Genomic DNA, 23416 nt, shown 5'->3' on the forward strand with positions numbered 1-23416 from the left:
TAAGCAACTCCCCCTTCCCCCATGCTGTTTTCCTCATGTTTACCCCTTACCCCTCTTAGTGGGACAAGGAAATAAAATAGTATTTTAAGGCCCAGCTCTGGCTGGGAGAGCTGCAAAGGATTTCCACATGGGACCCCTACTAAAAGGCTCAAAAACGGTGAGCCAGCCTCACCTGGGTTTTGTGTTCTTCCGAGCTGGCTTTGTGAGGTGACTTCACAACCTAAAAAGCAAGTGCTTTGGTTGGCTAGGTAAGTCCAGGCACAATTCATTTAGTCAAGAGGGTCTTTTTAGGTGCTTACTGTGTGCCAGGTATTTTTCAAAATGCTAGGGATATGGGAAACGAGATACAGTCCCTGCTCTAAAGGACCTTTACATTCTAGATGAGGATATAAGTTAAACTAAAATGATATGAAAGGATATGAATGATAGGGAAAGGAGGTAAAAGTGTGCTGTTTTAGATAGGATAGTCTGGAAAGACCTCTTTGAGTTGATGGTTGAGCAGAAAACTGAATAAAAATGTTACCAAACAGCAAGTTGGGTCCTGCTGCCCACTGCCACCTCTAAGAAAAATCCCAGAGGCAAAGGTTTGGTAATAAAGGAAAGGAGGCTTTATTCAAAAGCTTCACACTTTTGGAATAACAGCTTTCCATAAGAATTAATCACTTAGAACTGTCAATTAAGGCTAACTTCTTGGTTTTCCTATCATTCCCCCTGTTAATTTTTAGTTATCTTGTTTCGATAGGATTAGTTTACAAACTAAAACAACATAAGATACAAAAGGTACACAATTTTGGAAGAATGGCAGGCTTCTGCCTCAGAGCCCATCCCCTCTAGAGCACCAAAGAATAAAGCTGCCACCCTCTGCCAGGCCAGCAGGGTGCTAGGCTATGCCTGGAGTTTCTTCCCTCCAAAATACTGTCTGTTGGGAAATGCAGGCAGCTGTAGCATGATCATCCAGGCATCCTCAAGGAAGAAGAGCCCAAGAGCCAGAGAGAGTCAGCCCAGGAGCCAGAGAGCCTGAGGCAGCCGGAGACCCTCTGAGCCAGAGGGCTAGCCCTCTTTTTTTTTTCACATCTTCTAGCCATAAATCCATCGGCTCTGGAGACATTCAGCTTCTCAGCCATACCATCCTAGACTGTTTACCATTACCTCCTCCTATGGTCCCTCCCTTCTCCTCCCTGTAATCTGATCAGATCTCTCTGTATCAAAAACAGAGGGAACCTTGGAGGAGTCACAGAGAGGTCAGGGTGTTTAGAGCACAGTGAGCTTCTTCCCCTGGGTTCTATTATTCGTGTTGAACTCTGGTAAATGCCAGTTTTGTTTTTATGCTTAAAAACAAGTTTTGGTATGTAAAGTGCCTGCTATATGAATATAGGAATAAGTAGCATATACCTGAGAGAAATTGTCTTGTGGGTTGGGACAGTAACAATAAAACTGTTGAAAAAATGGAAAGAAAAAAAAAAAAACCAACAAAAAAACACCTAACATATTTTCAGGCTCCATCTTCACCCATTTGGGGAGAACTCCAATTCTCCCGGATTCTTACAAACCATTCAGTGAGTCTGCCTGGGTTTTCTTCCCTGGTTGGTCCACTGGTCACAGTGGCTATGTCGCAGGTGCTCACTCTTCCCCCTGCAGTGATGCTGCTGTTTTTGCTGCCAAAAGCCTTTGGAGACTCTGCGGTATAGGTGACTCATGCCAGGCTGCCGTTGACACCAGGGCTGCCCATAAAAGCTGGCCTCCTCTCCACTCCTTCTGCAGCATGGCCCCTCCCACCCCCTGCCCAGGCCTCTGTGCTGCCCAGGTGATCTGAAGGGAGCATGCAGTTAATCCTCACTGTGCTATGTTCTATGCAGTACAACCTTGTGACTGTAACTAACACCTTAAAGAAATCTTAAGATAACTAGGTATTTCAGTGTTTAGTGCCTTTTATTTACCCCTTTTTATGAAAAGCCATCTTTTAATTTTTCCCCCAACTTACAACTTAAATCCAAGGCCTTTAATCAAATTTTTAAATACAGAAATGTGTCCATGTTGAGGTGTGTGCATATGTGTACATGTGTATACATGCATGAGTTTACAGAAGACTTTTTTCATGAAAGGGGTATATTACTATGTAATTTTAATGATTTATTTTGAAAAAGTTTGTGCCCACCAAATATGAGCATCTCTCCATGAAATATCCACATAGCAATGGCTTGAGCACCAACCTCACGGAGGAGCAGAAAGTCTACTCTTTTCCGGGGTGCTTTTTCCAGGTACCCTAAAACCCTCCAAGGTGACTTACACTCCTACCTCAACTCCTTCCCCTAGCTGCTTCCCTGTGGCTGCCTCCTGCCACTGAGTGGGCCCCAGCAGAATCACCCCAAGGATTTTCTTCACTGTGGAGTCCCTGCTGTCAGGGGTTTACCAGTGTGCTACTTACTTTTGTCCCTGGTCCTGGTGAAAATATCTGTGGATCTACACTTTGAGGTTTGAAAGAAATCCTTCTCAGCGTCATGGTTCATTGAGGTACCCATAGCACAGTTGGCTGGTCCCAGGTGTCCAATTTTGATTTGTTTATTGATTCATTGACTCACTTCTTTTTTCCATTCAAGAAAAATGTTCATTGAGTGCGAACTGATTTCATGTCAGGCACAGTGCTAAGAAGAGGGTAGACATTTTCTTCTCTTGGGTCCTCATTGGGCCGGTTGGAACAGCAGTGAGTGCATGTTGATTCTGAAACCCACCTTCTCTTCCATGACTTGGACTGTGGGCCTCAATTCTGGTGATCAGTGGCCTAAACTTTTTCATATGGGTTTCCTTGTGGTCATCAGCTTGTCTTGACATCTGGCTTTGGTTTGGATATATCCATTCTCAGGGGTATGGCTTTGGGACTCATTTTGTTTTTTTACCAGAAGGCATCTCTTACTTCAGACACACTTATAAAAGCAGGTGGTTCTACTCAACCCACCAAACAGACCTGGACTCAAAATTGAATTGCTATGTTGAGAAAGAACATAATTCTTTTACCTACAAGATCTAAGCTCTGGTTCAGCTGTAATATCCTGTAATAACTGTGTACATAATTTGGAATTCTCTTTTTCTTCTGCTCATTCTCTTCCTCTCCTTTCTAATTTAACTCTATAATAAATGCTAGCAGATATCACCAAATATTCCTCAAAAACATGTCTTTAATACTTGCATAATCATCCATTGTGTGAATGTACCATAAATGGTTTCACCATAATATTGGATAGCTTGTGGGGTTTTTTGCTATATTTTTGTTATTATATAAAATGTTGTGATGAAAAACTTCAGATACAAATCTCAGTCCATACTTTCTAGGAGTAGAATTACTGGTTCTTATTAAACAGGAAAATTTTTTTTAATTTTTTTTTTTTTTTTTACCAATTGTTCTTTCTGTCAGCCAATGTATGAGAAGCTATCCCGCTGTGTCTTTGTTAACAATTACCTTTAGCATTTGTAATTTTGGTATTTTGATAGATGCATTGTTTTAATTTATATTTTTTGATTACCACTGAGAATGTACATTTTAATATTCTCTTGGCTTTCCATTTCTATTAGTCTTAATGCGTTCCATACTGATGTATAAACTTCCTTTATAAGGTAAGCATAATGGGCCTTTGTTATATTTGTGCCAAGAGGTTTTTTTTTCTCCATTATGTTGTCTTTTCATTTTGGCTATAGTATTTTTGATATGTATAAACTTAAAAGTTTTATGTGTTTAAATCTTTTTGTGTGTGTGATTTTCTAGCAAGTACCATTCACACTCAAATATCATCTAAATACCTACATATATTTTCCTATTTAATTTCTTTATTTTAAAACTATTTTTAAAACATGAAGCTTATTAGATTCTAGGGTAGCTTCTTTTTTTTTTTTTTTCCTGCAAGGTTAATCTGGTGTACCTTACCTCCTTTGTTGAATAATTAATTTTCCCCTCTTGTTTTATGATATAGTAGGTTCTTTATGAGCTGTGGTTATTTTGGGTTTGTCATTTTTGCTTAACTGATCTTCCCATCTCTTTCCCAGTACAACGTTGACTTAATTACTATGATTTTAAAGTAAATGTTAATAGTTGGTAAAGCAAGACTTCTTTTTTACTGCATTAAAAACTATTTTTACAATCTTTTCTAGTTATAATTCCAGGCTAAGCTTAGCGTAATTTTGTTCAGTTGGGATTTTTAAATTATTTCATTCCACAAATATTTATGGAGTCCTTTGCTGTGCCAGGCATTCATAATTTTGGGTTCTGGGGAATGGGACGCAGTTGAGCACATGACTGTCGCTGCCCTCATGTTCTCTTAGAGGAGACAGAACATAGACCAAACAGGAATGGCTAAACAACTCCATGTAAGATGGTGATAAGGTAAAGTCAGAGAATGATGGGCATGGGGGTAGAAAATGTTTTCTGAGAATGCTTTCATGACAAGATGGCATTTCAATAAAGTGGGAGAGCAAGTGGAAAGAAAGAATTAGCCATGGACAGAGGGAAAACAGGTGCCTGGTGGTCTGGAGAGGGAGTCAGAAGGTTTGTTGGTTGGGAGGAGTGAGAGGTGGAGGTGATGGTGTCAGAGGTATAGTTAGGGTCCTGATCATGTGGAGCCCTCTAGGGCCTGGAAAACACTTTGGGTTTCAATCAGGTGTTTTGATTAAGATTGTAAAAATTTTATAAATTAATCTGGGAAAGAACTGATGCATTTTCAGAATTCCATTAGTCCATGGAAGAAAATATGTGTCTCTCACATTTTCTTTTACTCCCTCCTCTTCCTTCTTCAAATTTTATGGTAAAAATATGCTGTGTTTTTTACATAGGTCCTTCACATTAAAAAATATGTTTAATATATATTCTGTCTTCTTTATCCATTCATCCATTGATGGACACTTAGGTTGTTTTTGTATCTTGGCTATTGTGAATAATGATGCAACGAATATGGTAGTGAAGATATCTCTTCCAGAGTCTCTTTTCATTTCCTTTGGATATATACACAGAAGTGGAATCACTGGATGATATGGCAACTCTAGTTTTAATTTTTGAGGAACCTCCATACTGTTTTCCATAGTGGCTGTACCAATTTACATTCTCACCAGCAGTGCACAAGGGTTCTCTTTTCTCTACATTTTCAGCAACACTTTTTATCTCTTCTTGATAATAGAGATTCTATCTAACAGATGTGAGGTGATATCTCATTATGGTTTTGATTTGCCATCTGTATACTGTCTTTGTCATCTATGTGTCTTCTTTGGAAAAATGTCTATTCAGTTCCTCTGCCCATTTTTAAAATCAGATTGTTTGATTTTTTTCCCCATTAATTTGTATGAATTCTGTATGTATTTTGGATATTAATGCCTTATCAATATACGGGTATTAGATATTGCAAATATTTTCTCCCATTACTTAGCTTTCCTCTTCATTTTGTTGATTGTTTCTTTTGTTGTACAGAAGCTTTTTAGTTTAATGTAGTCCTACTTGTTTATTTTTGCCTTTGTTGCATGTACATTTGATGTTATATCCCCCAAATCTTTCCCAAGACCTACATCAAAAAGGTTTTCCCTTTGTTTTCTTTTTAGGAGTTTTATAAATTCAGGTCTTACATTTATGTCTTTAACCCATTTTAATTTTTGTGAGTGGTGTAAGATAGGGGTCTAAATTTATTTTTCTGCATGTGGCTATTCAGTTTCCTTAGCGCCATTTATTGAAGAGACTATTCTTTCCCCATTGAATATTCTTGACTCCAATACTAGTTGGCCATTAGATTAATTTTTAAATCAAATTTGAGAAGTTATTTGCTACTATTTCTTCACACTTTCCCCTGCCCCTTTCTCTTTATTCTTTTCCTCTGTGACTTTCATTGGGCATATGTTGGTGTGGCAGCTTAATGCTTTCCTACAGGTGTCTGAGGCTCTGCTCATTTTCTTCATTCATTTGTTTTTTGATCTGGATAACCTCAATTGACCTGTTTTCAAGTTTGCTGATTTTTTAAATTCTTCCAGTTCTGCTATGAAGAAGTAGTCAAGAGTATCTTTGGGGTTGGCTCTACTTTATCTAGAGTGCATGTGGGAGGCCGCTGAAAGGGTGACGTTTGAGTTGAGGCTCGGTTGTGGAAAATATCTATTTCCTAAAGATGATGGGTTGCTCTCAGACTTAATTGTAAACTCTGCTTCCATGGGTTGGAGAAGATGGTTGATTCTTCTCTGGAGATCTTCATAAACCAGTGCATTTGATGAGAGTTTCTGTGTTCCAATTTAAGCTATATAAATAAATGCTCTAGCTCTGAGGGCTTTTTTTATTTTTTTTAAATATCTCATTACCAATTGTTCTAAAATTCCTGCATTTGCAAAGGAACCTTTATTATTTAGACAGACTTGAATTTTTTTCACAGAGAAGTGGAAGGACTTAATTATCGTTTCAACACACATTGACATGCTTGGAGAAATTCAGAGGGAACTGAAAGAATTTTCAGAATTTAAGTCAAGATAGTTATTCCATCTTAATAATGGTTTAAGTTGCTGTTTATTTAGCAGTAAACATTCCCATTGTTATCAGGTAATTTGGGCTTTATTCTGTGACCTGAAGTCCAAATTCCTGAATTTGGTAAAACCAACTGAAAAACTGAATTCCAAAGATGGAATTTCTCCATGGAAAATGTGGTGCTTCCAGTGCATGGTATTCACACCTAAGGCCTGTTGGCAGCTGTTCTTTGGCCAGCTGAAACAGCATGGTGGTGCATAAAGGCAGTTTCTATGGAAACCTGAACCCAAATGATATTGGGGCTTTGAAGATCAAAGGCAACACCCTGAATTGTTTGGAGAGCCCATTGAAGGTCAGAACTTTATTGTTCTGCACAGAAAACACTACAGCCAAGACTTTGGAATATTTTCTTCTCCAGGTGCATTAGAACTAAGTGCACAAAATACAAGTTTGTAGTTTGGTTGTGAATTTATTTGTCTTAATTATTTTTCCAGCTATTTTACCATAACCATCTCTGCCATAAGGAAAATTGTCATCTTTCATTTTTCCTTTTCTCATATTTATTTTAATAAATAGGTGAAGCAATAAGACACAAGAGTATATACTGAGCTTGTACATTTTATAGCAGATAATGATTTCTTCTTTTCATAAATCATGGATAACCTATTCAGTGTATCATTTTTTTCACACACTTTTCTTTATATGTACAAATGACCATGTTGCCAGATGGTCACACAGCTGACTTGCAGTTCTGCCTGTAAAGAATATTTTGACCTAAAATCACGTTCCCTTGCATAAATACACTCTTTAAGCAAATTCCTTTTTTAGTATTTATGTCACAAACCTTATCACAACCTTATCAGAAATTAAAGTAGAAAGAAATATTTTCCAATCAATGTGTCTTCCCAGGGTACATTTTGTGTTTATTTTGTGGATTCTGATTTAGATAAGTTTCTTGAAACTGACAAGCTCCCATCATATAAAAGTTCTGAGGAAAGACAAAGGGGCATTTTCTTCCTGGTTCATGAAGAGTGTCAAAGCAAACATCTGAAGAGTGTCAAATTAAATCTCCACTTTTCTGTAGAGATTCGCATCCTTCATTTCGAAGGCCTTTTTTCAGTTGGCTGGATATATTATGGGTAGTCGCATTGTTCAAAAGCATCATATCCACCATGAAGTAATGAAATGAAGACTATGTTACACCATGATTGATAATTATACTAATCTGTGCACATAAAATATGGAGAAAGAGAATGGTACAATTTAGAAAAGCTCTGTATGAAGTGTTTGGTTAGCCTTTCATAGACTTTACTTCTCATAGATACCCAGAACCAAAGTAATCAAGCTACTAAACTGTATTTACTAGAATCTAGGTTTTTGAACATTTTGGTGGGAGAAGTTGCTTTTTCCTATCTCATAGGAGCACACTTTCTCTGCTCGTTTTCTTTGGGACAGGTCCACTTAGTGCCGGCCACACTTCCAGGCTACTCCTACATATTTCCTTCACTTCTCACTCCTGCTTTCATCTCTCACTGCTGGAGAATCAGATACACACTTGCCAGAGTTTCCTCTCCTAATACCCCTACTTTCTCTTTCCCCCATGACAAAGAAATGACTGAGGATTGTGATATACCTTCATCTGGAATTTTAACTTCTCTCTATGCAAAGCATTATGTTTCAATGATGAGCTGTAACTAGGGTTTAAATCAAACTGGGAAACTGGCTTTTTGTCATTTAATACACAGAATCATAGGATGAAAAGATACAAAAGGGATTTTGGAGAATGTTTATCAGTATTTTCCCGTCATTTTCTCTAAAGGACTTCTAACACAGAGGAAGAAGAGCCTATTCACTGGATGCCTGGAGGCACAGCTCAAATTCCACCCAAAATGAGCATAATATGTCTTTGAAATCTACTAATTTTATCTTTATAAAACCCTACAGCTTTGAAATTGACTCCAAATTATATCTTTACTTTTTTTCTTATGAAAGTACTGTTTAAAAACTTATCATTGAGTACTACTGTTCCCATTTATCCTTCACCTTTGCATAGCACCTAGCACATCTTCATGTACTTTGAGAAGTTTGTAAAACCTGATACAAAAAATACAGACTGAAATATCCTATAGTAGATGAGTGAATTGAGATTTATAAATGTGAAGATATTTGCTTATGATCACCATGGCAGAACCAGCACAAGAATTCAGGTCCAGTGACTTCCAGCCAATGGGTTTCCCATCAAAATCTGACATGTGTTATGACCTGATGTCTTTTCCACATGGGTTCCTGGAAACTAGGGTTTCTGTAAGTCAGGAAATCATTGAACTGGACTCACCCCATTTAACCTGGTTTCTGTACTGTGTAAGTAATGCTGGAAGACTGCTGCAGGAGTAATGTACATCTATATGCAAGGTAGGACAAAAGTAGGATTACAGTTGTTTGTATGGGAAATAATAAATAAATACAAAATTAAACTCTGTGTTGTGTGTACTCACAACCGTAAATCTGCTTTTGTCCCACTCTATATGCTTCTGATAGCAGCCTTGCTCAGCAGGGCAGTTGTGAGGATATTTGTGTGTGTGCACGTATGTATGTGTGTGGCAGCAATGAACGGGGCTGAGTGGTGGTGGGTAGTATTCAACAGGCAGTCATCGTATTTTCTCATTTCATGAAACCACTACTCTTTTCCTGAACCCCATTGTTCTGTTTGGCTCCAGGGTGCCAGAGGAAAGCATTACTTAGTGAGTGCTTCAGGGACTGATTCTTGTGGAACTCATAAGAATTAAATTTGGTTGGTATCAACATTTTCATAAGATTTTGAACTTTCAGGGACATTTTGTACTCTCTTTGTTAGTTTGAGATAAATAGTGCTGTTCTCTATCTCCTTGATAAAAGCCATGGGTAATTAAAAAAAAACAACCCACCTCATTTATTCTATATGAGTGATACAAAATATATTTGAGTGACTAAATAGATGGGTAAATCTTTGTGAATAGCCATTACTCAAATTTACATCTCCATTTTAATGAATGAGAAGGACAATGTTTTATTCTAAACTAAGTTGATGGGGAAAGGCAATATTATGTTTATTGAAAGACTATAATACAAGTAAAATGTATATAGGAGGACCGACCAGGCAGATATAAGGAAAAAACCTTTATTGCTTCCTCTCTTGGACTAGATGATAGAATTCTGGCTCCTCTCCTTGGTCAGGTGGACTACCAATGGGTACTGATTATGTGAATGCTTTTTGTCACACAATCCTGGACTTTGCAGGACACCTACTGAGTGCTGACCACTCAGGTAGAAGTGGGGAATGCAAAGATGACTCAGGTCAGTGAGCTTCTGGTTTCTTACTGTCCAGTGGAAGGACAGCTACACAAGTAACCATAGTAGAATGCAATAAATAAGGTTTATGCTCATGATATAAGCCAGAAGTGGGATTGTGTTCCTTGATATCTTGGAAAGTTAAGGGGGGTTTCACTGAGATGATAAGTTGAAATGCAAGCATGTATAAACATCTTTCCCCTGGCAGAAAAAGGGAAAGCAGAAGGAGGAAAGCAATGGCAAAGTGATGGATGGAAGTGGAAATCGCCATGACCTTTTAGAGAAAAGCAAGGAGAAAAAGTAAGTGCGGATTAGATCAAGAAGGGCATTCATGGTGGGCCAGTATGGATGTGGGAGCTAGCCAAGATTTTCAACCAAGAAATTCATGTTTGGATTTGAGCTCTTTAAAGTGATATCTCTGACAGGAGCTTGTAGAATTGATTGGATGGTGGGCGATAAGAGAACATTGGAGAGAAGGAGACCACAGTTATCTAATTCTGTGGCTCCTTTTTTTTTCTGTTACAGAGTCAAAAGTGTTGCTAAAAATAAAGGCATGTTTTAGAAATGCTGATTTTATTTCTGATTGGTAGGCAAGGCAACCGTAAATATAGGTAAAATGAAGTTGCATGCAATGAGAGGGAGAGGTGTAGGTGCAGGAACTTGTGAAAAAAGAATAAAAATCTTTTTTAAACAAACATGGAGAAACAGGGCTTTGTCCATGGTTGTAGGGATATTGGAAGCAGTCCCAATAGGTCACAATATGATTCTTTAGTCAACTAAAGAAGAATGAGAGGGCACAGAGAAGGCATCTCTGAATTATGTATTTATTTATTCCACGTAATTTAATGTTAAGTGAAAAAATATCCTGATAATAAAACTTTTAAAATGGACATATCTCCTGCCCCTAAATAGTCACCACCTCTCCTACTATTGACATCCCACACCAGAATGGTACATTCATTACAATCTGTGAACCTATGTTGACACAGTATTATCACCCAAAATCCATAGGTTACATTAGGGTTCAATCTTAGGGTTGTACATTCTATAGGTTTAGACAATTGTATGATGACATGTATTCACCATTATAATATCCTATAGAATAGTTTCACTGCCCTTAAAACCCTCTGTGTCTCATGAAACTTTTTAATAATTGTAACAGTTTAAAGAAATATATATAGTTCTTTAAAATGTTTTTATATATAATACATGTTATTATATATATAAAAACATGTATACAAAATTAGAATTAAATTTAGCAACATAGTTTAATAGTACTGATTTTGGCTTTTGATTTAGATTTCCTACTTGCTTGGGCATACTACTGTTCTTTCCTACTATCTCGACTTTTACTAGATCACTGCAGGCCCATGGACATATGTCATCACTGGATCTAAATAATGGTGAAACAGGATTACTTGTGCCAGGAGATAGTTCCTTTTTCATGAAAATTTAGATACAATAAAACATGTGGGGGAAGAGGCTCCTCTTAACTCCATCCAAGAGAAAAAAAAATAAACAGATTAAGGACACCTAAATAATTTCAAAATATTCCTATTTGTGTTGTGGGAGGGCAGTCATTTAGAGCCCCAGATGCTCATATCAGCCCTACTTTCAGACCCTGTAGCAGTAATGTGAATGTGTTAGGAGGTCCCAGCACATCTGCTTTCTGCAAGCAATCATGGTAGTAGTGTGGAGGGTGGTTATTTATGCGAAGAATCGGGTTCCATGATTTTTAAAAAATGTAGTTACCTACAGGGGAACAACAACAAAATATTAATGATAGCTTTTAAAGAAAGAAAATAGCACAAGGAAAAGCATTCTAGGGAAAAGAAAATCTAGCAATATAAGTAAAGCCTGTTTCATACTTCCTTGTCATCTTTTATTCCTCTTAATTTGGGGAATATACTGGTTAGAGAAAGATTTAAAAAATAGAGAATGAAATTTTGTTCAGTTATGAATGGGATTAAAGAAGATGTCCACAGCATTCTTTAAATAGGAGCTATATATAGCTTTGTCTGAAGAGAGATGGGCAGTTGTAAGATTACAGCTTGGATGGAACAAGTTCATGGATAGTTCTGGCAAATAAAAGGCTGATATTTTAATTAAATACAAAATTGGAACATTACAAAAGGGAAATGGTTGGTTGTGTTTTACAGGATAAAAGCATAATTCTAAGAAAGCCTTTTCTTTTGTTCATTTACCATCTACTTTCCTGCGAATTAAATGTAGGCACAATTGTCTTCAGAAGAACATTGGAATGGCACCTTTTGGAATAATTTCCATTTTTTATGGTGTTTAAATAAGGCTATGTTTTGGACGTGCTTGGGAAGGCAGAAAAGATTGGCTTGCACCCAGCTGTATGTCCAGTATCTTTACCTGTTGATCTATGAAGGCACCGGTGAGAGGGAGCACAGCGTAGGGTGATAATACAGATAGAAGCATAAAAGGAATCTTGGGTCTGTTGTGAGACCTGCTTCCTACACCTAGCCCGCATTTCTGGAGTTGACTGGAGTCCATTAGAGCTATACTCCAGTGGACCATGCAAGTATCTCTTCTTCAGATTTTGTGCACAGTGTTAATATCTATTCTATTGCTGAGATTTTTTGTGTGTGTCAATAAGAAGTGCCACTTAAAATCAATACATGCAAAGGTACAAACTAAGTATCAAACCTTCAAAGCTTATTCATGAGATAGATTACTGCCGACTTATTCATTATGTAGCAGGAGCTTGTGAGAGTGTGTGTGGGTGGCAGTAGAGGACTGGGAAGGATCTTCTTGCTCAAATCAAAGATGTTAGGATATCAAGGATGGTTATCAGGACTCCTTTTTGCAAAAGTGTCTCCAAAACTTTTGGGGAAAGCCAACTAATCAGCTAGCTAGCTAATACAGTGAAAAGATTCATTGAACTGGACATTTGTGTTGTGTGTACCTTTCTGAATATATGTTATGCTTAACAAAGTTTACATTAAAAAATTGTGGTGAGTACTTTGTGATTAAATAGACACTGAAGCCACTGGGATAAGGGATTTTAAACAATAGAGAGATATAAATATTGACTGCTGGTTTCTGGTGAAATTATCCCCCATAGATAGGAAACTTAGCTGGAGATAGCTTGACAGCTGGTCCTAAAACTTGGGATACTATTTGATTGTTATTGATACTGAATGTTTTTGAGAATATTACTTATAAATATTCTCCAGCATAGCTTGGGTTAATGTGTCCCACATTCTATCAGGGAGGTGACCATAAAAATTGAAATAGCAATCTGTTCTTTAGTTGTCAAGCAAATACTTTTACATTTGTGGATGGATGCTGTGTGCTGAAAAGAGAAATTCATCAAAGATGAGATATAAGAATTAGTTAAAAAACCACAGTACAAGCATGGCCACTGGGAGAAGGAATGGAGGTGACAATAGCAATGATGGAATTGGTTGGAGGATATAATCCAAGGAGAAAAATGATTCCTCCAGGATTCAACGAGGTAAAGAAGAGTCAGGGATTTGAAATCTCAGAGCTCAATATTCCAATATCAATAAGATTCTCACCTGCACACTAGAAATCCCTGTAACTTCTCCCTTCCCCTGCTAGCTCACCTACAACAAATCGACCTGCAGAAACAGGGGTTGTATTCTGACTGACGTTTTAATTCTCATCTAATCTTGGTTGTTTCCTAAACTGGAATTATTTTAGAAATTAATTTATATTTTAAATTAAAGTAGCTGCAGGGTGGAAGGTGAACTTTATTTAAAATGTGTATAAGTATAAATATATAAGTATATTTAATTCTATCTCATAGTAATATTTAATTCATACATAGATAATAAGTAAGTAGTTTATTTAGGACTTTGTGCTATATGTTGATTGGGAAACCAAGAAGTTAAGACCCAGTCTTCTTCACTCTCAGGAAATTTAGTGAGAGAACTGATTACTATTAATCTGTTTCCAGGTCTTCAGTTCCAGAACTGGATAGTGGTTTGTGTAGTGAGTTGTTCAAAATAGTCTAACTGCTGTAAAAACAAAGCAATACAATTTCCAAACTGAGGAGTTTGCACACTGTAATTTGCTGGTGGTCAGTGGGGATGGAAGGGTCTACTCCATGTAGTAAGTTAGCGCCCTAGCCTTCTTCTATTCCATGCATCTATCATCATATAGGGCTCTAGAGTCATCACCTGGATTCTCTGCATCTGGGATTCAGCTGGGGGCCAGGCCTGGAAGTGATGAATTTTACTTCTGTTACATTCTAAAGGCCATATGACCCATGACCTCAAGGAGGTCTGAGAAATGCACTTGCTCTGTATTCCCAGAGGAAAACCAAGTGGGGGTGGGGATGACACATAACATGATCTATGCCGTCAGAAGGGCTGTCTTAGGCTGATTTTTTCTACTTCCTGAGAGCTTAAGTTGGATTTGCCAATTAGTCATAAAATTTCCCACCTTTTAACAGAAAATACAAGCAGGAAAGACAACAAACACTTATCAAATGCCTACTATATACATACATTAGTCCTCAAAAGATCTCCTGTGATGGGTATAGAGTGTGTAAGTAGCTGCTGAGGCTGGTAGAAGTTAGACAGCTTGCTGGAGGTCACTTAGCTAGATATGGGTGGAATAAATATTTAGATCTGCATGTCCGTTTCCAAGGCATTTGCTCTTTCATTATCTCTGAAGTAGGAAGTTTGGCTCAGGATAAACAAATATTTCTTGAATGAATTAAAAAGATAAAAGAATTAAGTTATGTAAAAAGACAAAAATAAGCAATTTGGAAAAAATTCAAAAAACATTTATGGGGCTTAATAATGAAAGAAAAGCAGAAAAAGTAAATGCGAGTGCTTAGAATTATAAGTAAAAGGTACTCAATTCTTAGCCGTAGTCCCACTCTAAACCTAGAGGGCAGGGATTTTTTTTTTTTTTAACCATTCATGCATTTCTACAACCATGAGATTCAGGGATAAAGAAGACAGACATAGTTCTTTCCTTTATGAAGCAAATGAGACTTTTGTAACTTTTGTTGAGTTTGGGCAGCCCTTTCTCTTCTCTAAGTGCTGCACTTCAAACCTGCCAAATGATAGCTCTGTCCTTTCCAGGCAGAGGAGAGAAGTCCTTCTTATAAAGAAGTGTTTTGAGAATTCTTTCCACAGGGGAGCACAGTACTAAGAAAGTTGTTTCTTATTACTAAAGCCTTCCAAGCACCAGTCTACTTGTCTAGAAATTGTTGGATGGCTTCCCCCAGACACAGGGGGAGCTCAGCATTTAACTGTAAATACCCCAAAGCATCTCTGGAGTAGGGTAGTGAAATAAGTTCTTTCCAGCTCCGCAAAATTGGCCTTCCTTGTGTTTATGTTCCTCCTTGTCAACTGAATTCTGTGATTTTGCACTTCCTAAATTGATTTGTGGTAGAAAAGAGACTTGTCCCTAAAGCTGGGGATATGGAAGGGGAAATCTCAGGTGTGCGCAAGGCATTTCCACTAACTGTGCATTTAGTGACTACCTGAGTGAAACTGTACAAGTTAAATACAACATAAAAGAAGGATAATTATTTGTTTAAAATATTATTTAATATACTTAATAATAAAAATATTAATCTAATATTACTTAGTATACTTCTGTTTGTATATAAAGAGTTGAATGACTAGAATATTGAACTAGTTGTTAGTTCTAGTAATGGAAGCAATTTTATTTTGGTAGCTGGTGAGCTAAAGTGGTGTAGGGGAGGAGGAAGCTTTTTTGACCTTTATATTAGGGTTGCTAGCTGGGTCTGAAAATTAAACAGAAAAAGACAGATTAACAGGAGAAAAGCAAGCAAATTTTATTAACTTTTTACACATACATAGGAACCTTCTCAAGAGAATGAAAATATGAAGTAATCAGAGCAGGCTTTTATATCTTGGAGACAAAGAAATAATAAATTTGTGAAGAATTACCAAGACAAAAGGTTTGGGCAAGGGGTAATCCAGCTAGGGCTAGGTGGTCTATCTTCCTTGATTTGGAAGATAAGGGTTAGTTTAACAAGGTTTGTTTGCAGATTCTGCTGGTTTCATCATTGGACTGATAAGTGTCTCTAGTAATAGGAGAATCTATTTCAGTCTTTAGGCAGAAAAGGGGGAGGTTTTTCTGCATTTACTGCTTCTTAATTGCCTTCAATCCAACATAACTTGTTAAAGAGAAGTATTTTGGGTGACATATTCTGGGTTCCTTTGGTGGGCCGCTGTCAGTTCCTGTACAAGACAAAGGGAAAGGGGAGAGAGCAGCCTCAGTCTGCCCATCACACGAGCCTTCACCCAGAGGACCAGGAGCAATTCTTGAATCTTCCATGTGCTTCCACCCTATCACCAAGGGCTCCACTGAAGCTCCAAGGTAGTGAGATGATTTCGATTCCTCATCCTTGTTCTCTGTGCACATGTCACTTGGCAGGCACTCAGCAAGATGCAAGTCACGATTTTCATGGGCCCTTGGCACTATTGACTTCGTTGACCCATTCCTCCATAAAAAGTACTAAAAATTATATTCTACAACTGTGTTAGTATAAAGACAGATAAATTTATATTCTATTTCAAAATATTTTTGACCTAAAAATGTATTTTTTCTCTGACTTTAAAAGAAATTAAAACATTTTCATGTGCTACTAAACATATTGTGGACCTTAGACACTGAGTTACTGCTGGGCCTAGTGGGTAGGTCAGTCCTGAATCTGTGAGGGATGGCGGTGGTTATGGAAGAAGGTTGAGAATTCAGGAATCCTGGTCTCAGCCAAGTATGATCTGATAACCATGAGCAATTTAAGCTTGAGAAGAGTCTAAAGGATCAAGCAAGGACCAAGCCTCCATAACTTGTTAAAAAATATCTGAGTCTTCTAACAACTGTGAAGGGAAGTAAGTGTTTTTGTTGATGTTGTTCACCTTTTATCCCAGTTTCTTTTTATGCAATGACTGTGTTGGATTTGTCTTTTGCCAAAGTATAACCACATGTCAATAGTCAGGGGTAAGATAGGAAGATTTTGGGAAGCAACACCTGAGCCAAAGACTTTTCTACCTCCAGTCCTGCAGCATGGGATATTTTAACTGCTTAGACAACTGGTTAAATCGACCTATATTTACTATGTACTTAGTATGTGCTGTCCGTGTGGTGCTGGGGTGCTCATGAGCAATGCAGGTATACTCCCTGATCTCGGGCTATGCAATTCTGCATTAGGGAGCAACTAGGGAGAATAGGAGAGAGATGGTCGACCAGGCAGTTATAATACAGAGTGTTAAAGATTCATCAAGTGAGAAGGGGAGGGTGCTGGAGAATCTCTCGGAAAGGACGCAGGGACACATAAGGCTTTCCAGATGAAGTGTAATCAAAATTGAGGAGTGTAGGTTAAGTAAGGTTAGCAACCGATGGTGATGAGGAAGAGAAAGGGGGGGGAGGAGATGATGAGAGGATCTCAAGCAGACAGAAGAAAGCTATGGAGCATAGAGCATATTTGAGATGAAGAGAAGAAGCAGCAGAGTTAGGCAGAAGCCATAGCACAGGGTCTTAAAGGCCAAGGTGAGAGTTTGAACTTTATTATAAAGTCAGAAGAGAGCCATGAAGAATTTTAAGCAGTAGAGTGATGTATTTGTGTTTGCATTTAAGAAAGATTATTCTGATGATTAAACACATTGCAAAGAGACTAGAGTGTGCTAGGAAGAGGGAGAGATAAGAAACTATTGTCATTAATCCAGGGGAAAGAAGAAGGTGAGGGCTTGAGCTATACTGATAGCAGTGGCTTTGAAGAAAAAAAGAGACAGATCTGAGACATATTTATATAGGAACTCTCAGTGATGGGGTTTGTGATAGACTGGCTGTGGAAGCTGACAGAGCAGCTAGTTGTACCCTGCTTTGGGGCTAATACACTTATTGGTGACACCATTCAACAAAAAGGAGGGAAAACCACAGGGAAGATTATTTTTGTGGATTAATATGTCAGCCTGCTCACATCTGGGTATTGAAAAACCTATAAAATTGTTATTTGAGTTGGCCTTTGTTATGGCCCCATTCATGGAAGCACCTGGTCTAATAGACCATTATGCTTTCTTCTTGTTTTCCTCCTCTGCCTTTTATTCTAAAATCCTCTAAACTTTTGCCCCAATTCTAATCCATTTCTTGGAGAAACAGTCTCAGAATGCCAGTCTTATGGTAGGACTGAATTTCAGCAAAAGACCCAGGACCAGCAGCCTCTGGCAGCGCCTTCCTTTGGCTCTTGTATAAGAGCCCTAGACAGAATGTGCTGTAGTTTATTTGGGCTTCACCTGATTTTTGAATTGTCCAAGGAACACCATTGCCTTAAGCAGTTTACAAAGAAAAGCAGATTGTTACTAAGCTGTCACCATTTATTGCTTAAAGCTGCCAAACTTGCCTCAATCTGATTTGGGTAAAAGAGTCTGGAAGTGGTGAGAAAGAGAAAGGTGGATGGGAGTTTGCTGTCCAAGTTCTATCAGATGTTTTCTCTGAAGATAATATTCTCTGAAGAAGATGTTTTCTTTTTCTTCTTTTTACAATCACAAACTCTCCACCTCCTCTAATTGTTAAGCCAGGCCATCCACAGATGTTGGCTTGGCAAGTGTGAACAACGCATCAGACAAATGAAGCTGCCGAGTGTTCAGTGGGCCAAGTACCAGGGCATGAGTTTGCAAGGAAGCAGTTCCTTCCCAGTACACTGGTGAACAGTAAAAACCTTTCACTCTCTATACTCCTTCTTTACTCTTTGGGTTGTTAGAAAGGGTTGGAAGAGAAAGTTGGGTTGGACTGGGGAAAAGGGAGGAAACACTATAGAACTGTTTTTCTATAGAACAGATGAGGTCTGTGTACCATATCTTGTGTTTGGCTTGGTTTTTATGGGCCCACAGTTGAAATACATAATAGACAGGTGCCAAAGGATTGAAAAGTCTTTTGGAATAATGATAACTGCCGAACATGAGGTCATGAGAAGAATGTGGCTCAGTGGGGACATGTGGAAAACCTGTATAGATGTAGGGGCTGCCGCATTGTTCCCTTTCCGGGGGAAGGTAGGTAGGGGCAGCACGCCGAATGTGGATAAAATGTTCTGAAGGGCAAACTTTACATGGCCTGAGCATTTGGAATTTTTTTTGTTGGCTTCTTTCTATTGCCACATTTTCCAGCTCCTTCTTGGCCATAGGAAAGCTCTTCATTTTCTTGCAGGCTTTTAATTCCCTAAGATGTAGGCCTTTGTCTCATTGACCAAATCTAAGCCAAAGGTGAGGACATGAGAAATTTATTGTCTCAGTTCTATAAAGATTGGAGTTATGCTGCCACAAGTCGAAGAACTACCAGAAGTTGGGAGACAAGCCTGGAACAGATCCTCCCCTAGGGCCTTCAGAGAGAGTGCGTCTGCCAGCACCTTGACCTCAAACTTCTAGCCTCCAGATCTGTGAGACAATAAATTTGTCTCATTTAAGCCTTTCGTTTTGAGGTGCTTTGTTACAAGAGCCCTAGGAAACTAATACAGCATCTAAACCCCTTTAACAACATGAGTGCCAGAATCTGTGCTTCAAGTACCTTTTCTCTGTCTCTTTTGCAAATTTTTTTTTGCTAGGGCATGAAGATAACTAGGTCAGATAGAGTCTGTTTGCAGTTTCATTACCAGTGGTTCTATTTCTATGTGCATTCTGCATTTGCAACTGAGGTGAGCTTTGCTGAGTTATGTGAATCTAAGTTTTTCAAAATGGACCTCAATGTAACCTCTAGATAAATGTGTCCTTTATTTTTTTAATCAAGAAAAATAGTTTTTAAGAAGATTTGAAAAACATACTTTTACATTTTTAGATGGATTTCAAGACAATTAAATTTTTTTTATATTTAAATAACTTTTCTATTTATATCAAAATGTTGTCTTAAAAAATAGATTGTGAAAACCCTTTATGAACTGTAAAATACTATACACTTTTGTTGACATTAACCAAATTTATGATTTTTGCTTTATTTATAATTTGCACTCTGCATTCTTTTGAAATGAACTTGAGACATCTTATAATGAAATATACCAACTCTAAGATAATTGAAATAAAAAATAAAATACAAAATTATCTGGGGGAAATAAAACACAATATACCCCACATCCTAAACTAAAATGGTACAGTGGAGACTGTTTCAGCAAACAGCTATACTACAGTTCCCAGCCTTCTCTGCAGTTGAGTGTGTGGTCATGTGACTTGGTTCTAGCCAGTGAGTTCTAGTGAATGGAAGATCTGACTTACAAAGCTTCCTATAGGCTGCTTCTCACTCACAAAGAATGGAATGGTGACAGAAAACCAGAGTGAGCTTGGAAGCCATGTGTTGAATATGGCGGACGTCTGTTAGCCTAGAATGTCTGAGGAACAGAACTTCTTTCTTTTATAAGGGAACCAGGAGCACATGTTCTGGGCTGGTAGATGAGTACGTAATGAACTTCTGCTGTCATTACCTTCTGGGTCTGTTTATTATAGCATATTAGTTTAGTCTAATATGCATAGTTACTGTATTTGAATATAGTCATGTGTCACCTAATGAGAGGGATAAATTCTGAGAAATGGATAGTTAGACATTATTGTTGTTGTGTGAACATCATAGATCTACTCACACAAACCTAGATGGGATAGCCTACTACACACCTGGGCTATCTGATAGAGCCTATTGCTCCTAGGCTACAAGACTGTATAGCATGTTACTGTACAAAACAACAACTGATTAAATCAAGCACAAGAGAAAACGGTACAGTCAAGAGAAGAGTAAATACAAGATGTAGGAGGCTGCTTGCTGCCTGCCTAACATGGCATACTGTTTTACAGAAAGTTTTATTTTTAATAAGTAGACAGAGTACACTAAAACAATGCTAAAATGTATACCATGCTAAATACATAGACCAGTTAGACAGTCATTTATTATTATTATCAAGTGTTATGTACTGTACATAATTGTATGTGCTGTACTTTTATGCAAATGGCAGTGCAGTAGTTTGTTTACAGCATCATCACCACAGACACATAATATATTGTGCTACAACATCACGAATGCTATAACATCAGCGGGCGATAGGAATTTTTTTTAGCTCCATTTTAGTCTTATGGGACCATCATATATGTAGATTTCTAAAACTGGAAGATAGTTTAGAGATCTAGTCCACCCCACTTATTGTTGAGGTTATCGTATCTGTTTCAAATCCTTCAGTATCTCCAGATTGCTTTCATAATTAAATTAAAAATCTTTAATAATACATGTTCTGATATCTCCCTACTTCTCCACCTTGTTTCCTGCCACTTTTTCACTTGCAGACCCTTCTTTGATTAGGCAGAAAAACTTGCCCTTCCTCTAACTTTCTCATTTCTATGTTTCTTGCTCTCCTTGGACTGTTCTCTTTTTCTTGCCTTTTTTGAGATTATCTCAACTGCTACCTCCTCTGGAAACATTTCCCTAACTCTCCCCTCTCTCCTAACTAGTTAGATGCCCCTCTGACATTTTTCCCACAGCACTCCATGTGAATAATTCTCATAACGTTTACTTTGTTGTATTCTATCACTGGTTTGACTTAGGGACTTGTTGACTAGACTAGAGTTCTTCGATGGCAGAAGACTTTTTTGAGACATATTGTATCCCTAATTTCTAGCATAGTACTTGGAAAGTTTTAAAATAAGTGAACAAACTATCTCAGCAAATAGTGAATGCTTCCCACATTCTGGGCACTTTGATAAATGCTAGGATTCAAATGATAACCAAAAATTGACAAGGCCCTTGTTGTCATGAAGATTACAGTCGAACAAGTAAGACAGATAATGATTAAATAATCACAACCTTGATAAGTGCTGCACACATACATATATGATCCATTAGTTCCTTTCTAGTCTGACTTTCAGCACTTGAGCAAAAGAAATTTATGATTTGGCACTCAAAATTATTGCAGTTCCAGAACATGCAGAATTATTGAATCTCATAAATAACAATCATATCTACCACATTATTATGGGTGAGGCACTGAGCTAAGCTCTTTAAAAGGATTATTGCATTTAGATCTTGTTGATCCTCATGAAAACCCTATCATTTATAGACTATTATTGAAGAGAAATAAATTTTTTTGGTAGTGATTTTATTTTACTTTTTATTGATTATGCTATTACAGTTGTCCCAATATTCCCCCCTTTTCCCCCCTTCACTTAGCAACCCCCACTCCCTCAGATGATACCACCTCCTTTACTCACATCCATGGGTCATGCATATAAGTTCTTTGGCAACTGGACCTGGATTGGGGCAAGATGGCAGTGTCCTGGTGAGGATCTGCCACAGGATGAAAATAGGTATGCCTAGAAGCAAATTTTAAAAGCTTTTTCTCTTTGAATCATCTCTTTCATACCACCTGATAAGCATCTTGCTTGATTCACCATGGCAGTAGCAGCAATGAAAGGGGCGCTATCAAACAGAACTATCTTGAAACATTTATTTCCAATTTAAAATGGAGCTTTATATTGTATTTGTCATAAATTCATATATTCTTCTCTTCCAGATGACCATAATTGCAAAGCAGAGCTTATTTTGACTTCTGGTGGCAGGATGTCATATAGTTTGCTACCATCCTTCTGTGGACATTCCATATAACCACACAAAACCTATCCCTTGGCCAGATCCTGTGCACAATTATGAAGAAACACTGAATCAAGTACTGAAAAGCAGATTAGAAGAAAAAGATGAACACTTTGAACAAGGGCCTATGGTAGAATAACTTAGCAAAATGGTATCCTCGTCGACAGTGCCATCGACATCATAAGAAATTGAATCCTCCAAAAGACAGGTGATATTGAGGTTTTCAGTAATCAAAGAAAAATATTTTCCTGTGTCTCATTTGCCATTTGAGAAAATCAAGTATATTCACTACTATGTTATATAGTAAAATAATAATAAAATGTCTTCTCATCTGAAAAAATAAAAGGTTCTTTGGCAACTGCATTTCCTATACTTGCTCTTAACATCCCCCTGCCTATTCTGTAACTACCAATTAGTACTTCTTAATCCCTTCGCCATTTCCCCCATCCCCCCACACACCCTCCCCACTGGCCACCATCCCAATGTTCTCCATGTCTGTGATTCTGTTTCTGTTCTACTTGTTTGCTTAGTTTGTTTTTTTAATTTCAATTGTTGGTAGTTATGTATTTATTGCCACTTTAGTGTTTATAGTTTTGGTCTTTTTCCTAAAACAACTTTCTTTAATATTTCATATAATAATGGTTTGGTGATGATCCATTCTAAATGATAGCTTTGCTGAATAAAGTAATCTAGGTTATAGGTCCTTGCTTTTCAACATTTTGAATACTTCTTTCTATAATGTTCTGACTTGCAAAGTTTCTTTTGAGAAATCAACTGACAGTCTTATGCTCCTTTGTAGGTAACTCTCTTCTCTTGCTGCTTTTAAGATTCTCTCTTTATCTTTAACTTTTGGCATTTTAATTATACTATGCCTTGGTGTAGTCCTCTTTGAGTCCATCTTGTTTGGGACTCTCTGTGCTTCCTGGACTTGTATGTTTATTTCCTTCACCAAATTAGGGAAGTTTTCTTTTATTATTTTTTCATATAGGTTTCCAACTTCTTGCTCTTTTTTTTCTCCTGCTG

The 23416-nt window shown here is 37.7% G+C and overlaps 1 pseudogene; it reads left to right on the top strand.

Moving 5' to 3' along the window:
• The first annotated feature begins 22195 nt into the window (after positions 1–22195).
• LOC150019995 (large ribosomal subunit protein mL42 pseudogene) lies at positions 22196–22605 on the top strand (annotated as a pseudogene).
• The last annotated feature ends 811 nt before the right edge of the window (positions 22606–23416 follow it).

Source organism: Furipterus horrens, unplaced genomic scaffold (assembly GCF_987537825.1).
Source record: "Furipterus horrens unplaced genomic scaffold, mFurHor1.1.pri manual_scaffold_2, whole genome shotgun sequence".
Lineage (NCBI taxonomy): Eukaryota > Metazoa > Chordata > Mammalia > Chiroptera > Furipteridae > Furipterus > Furipterus horrens.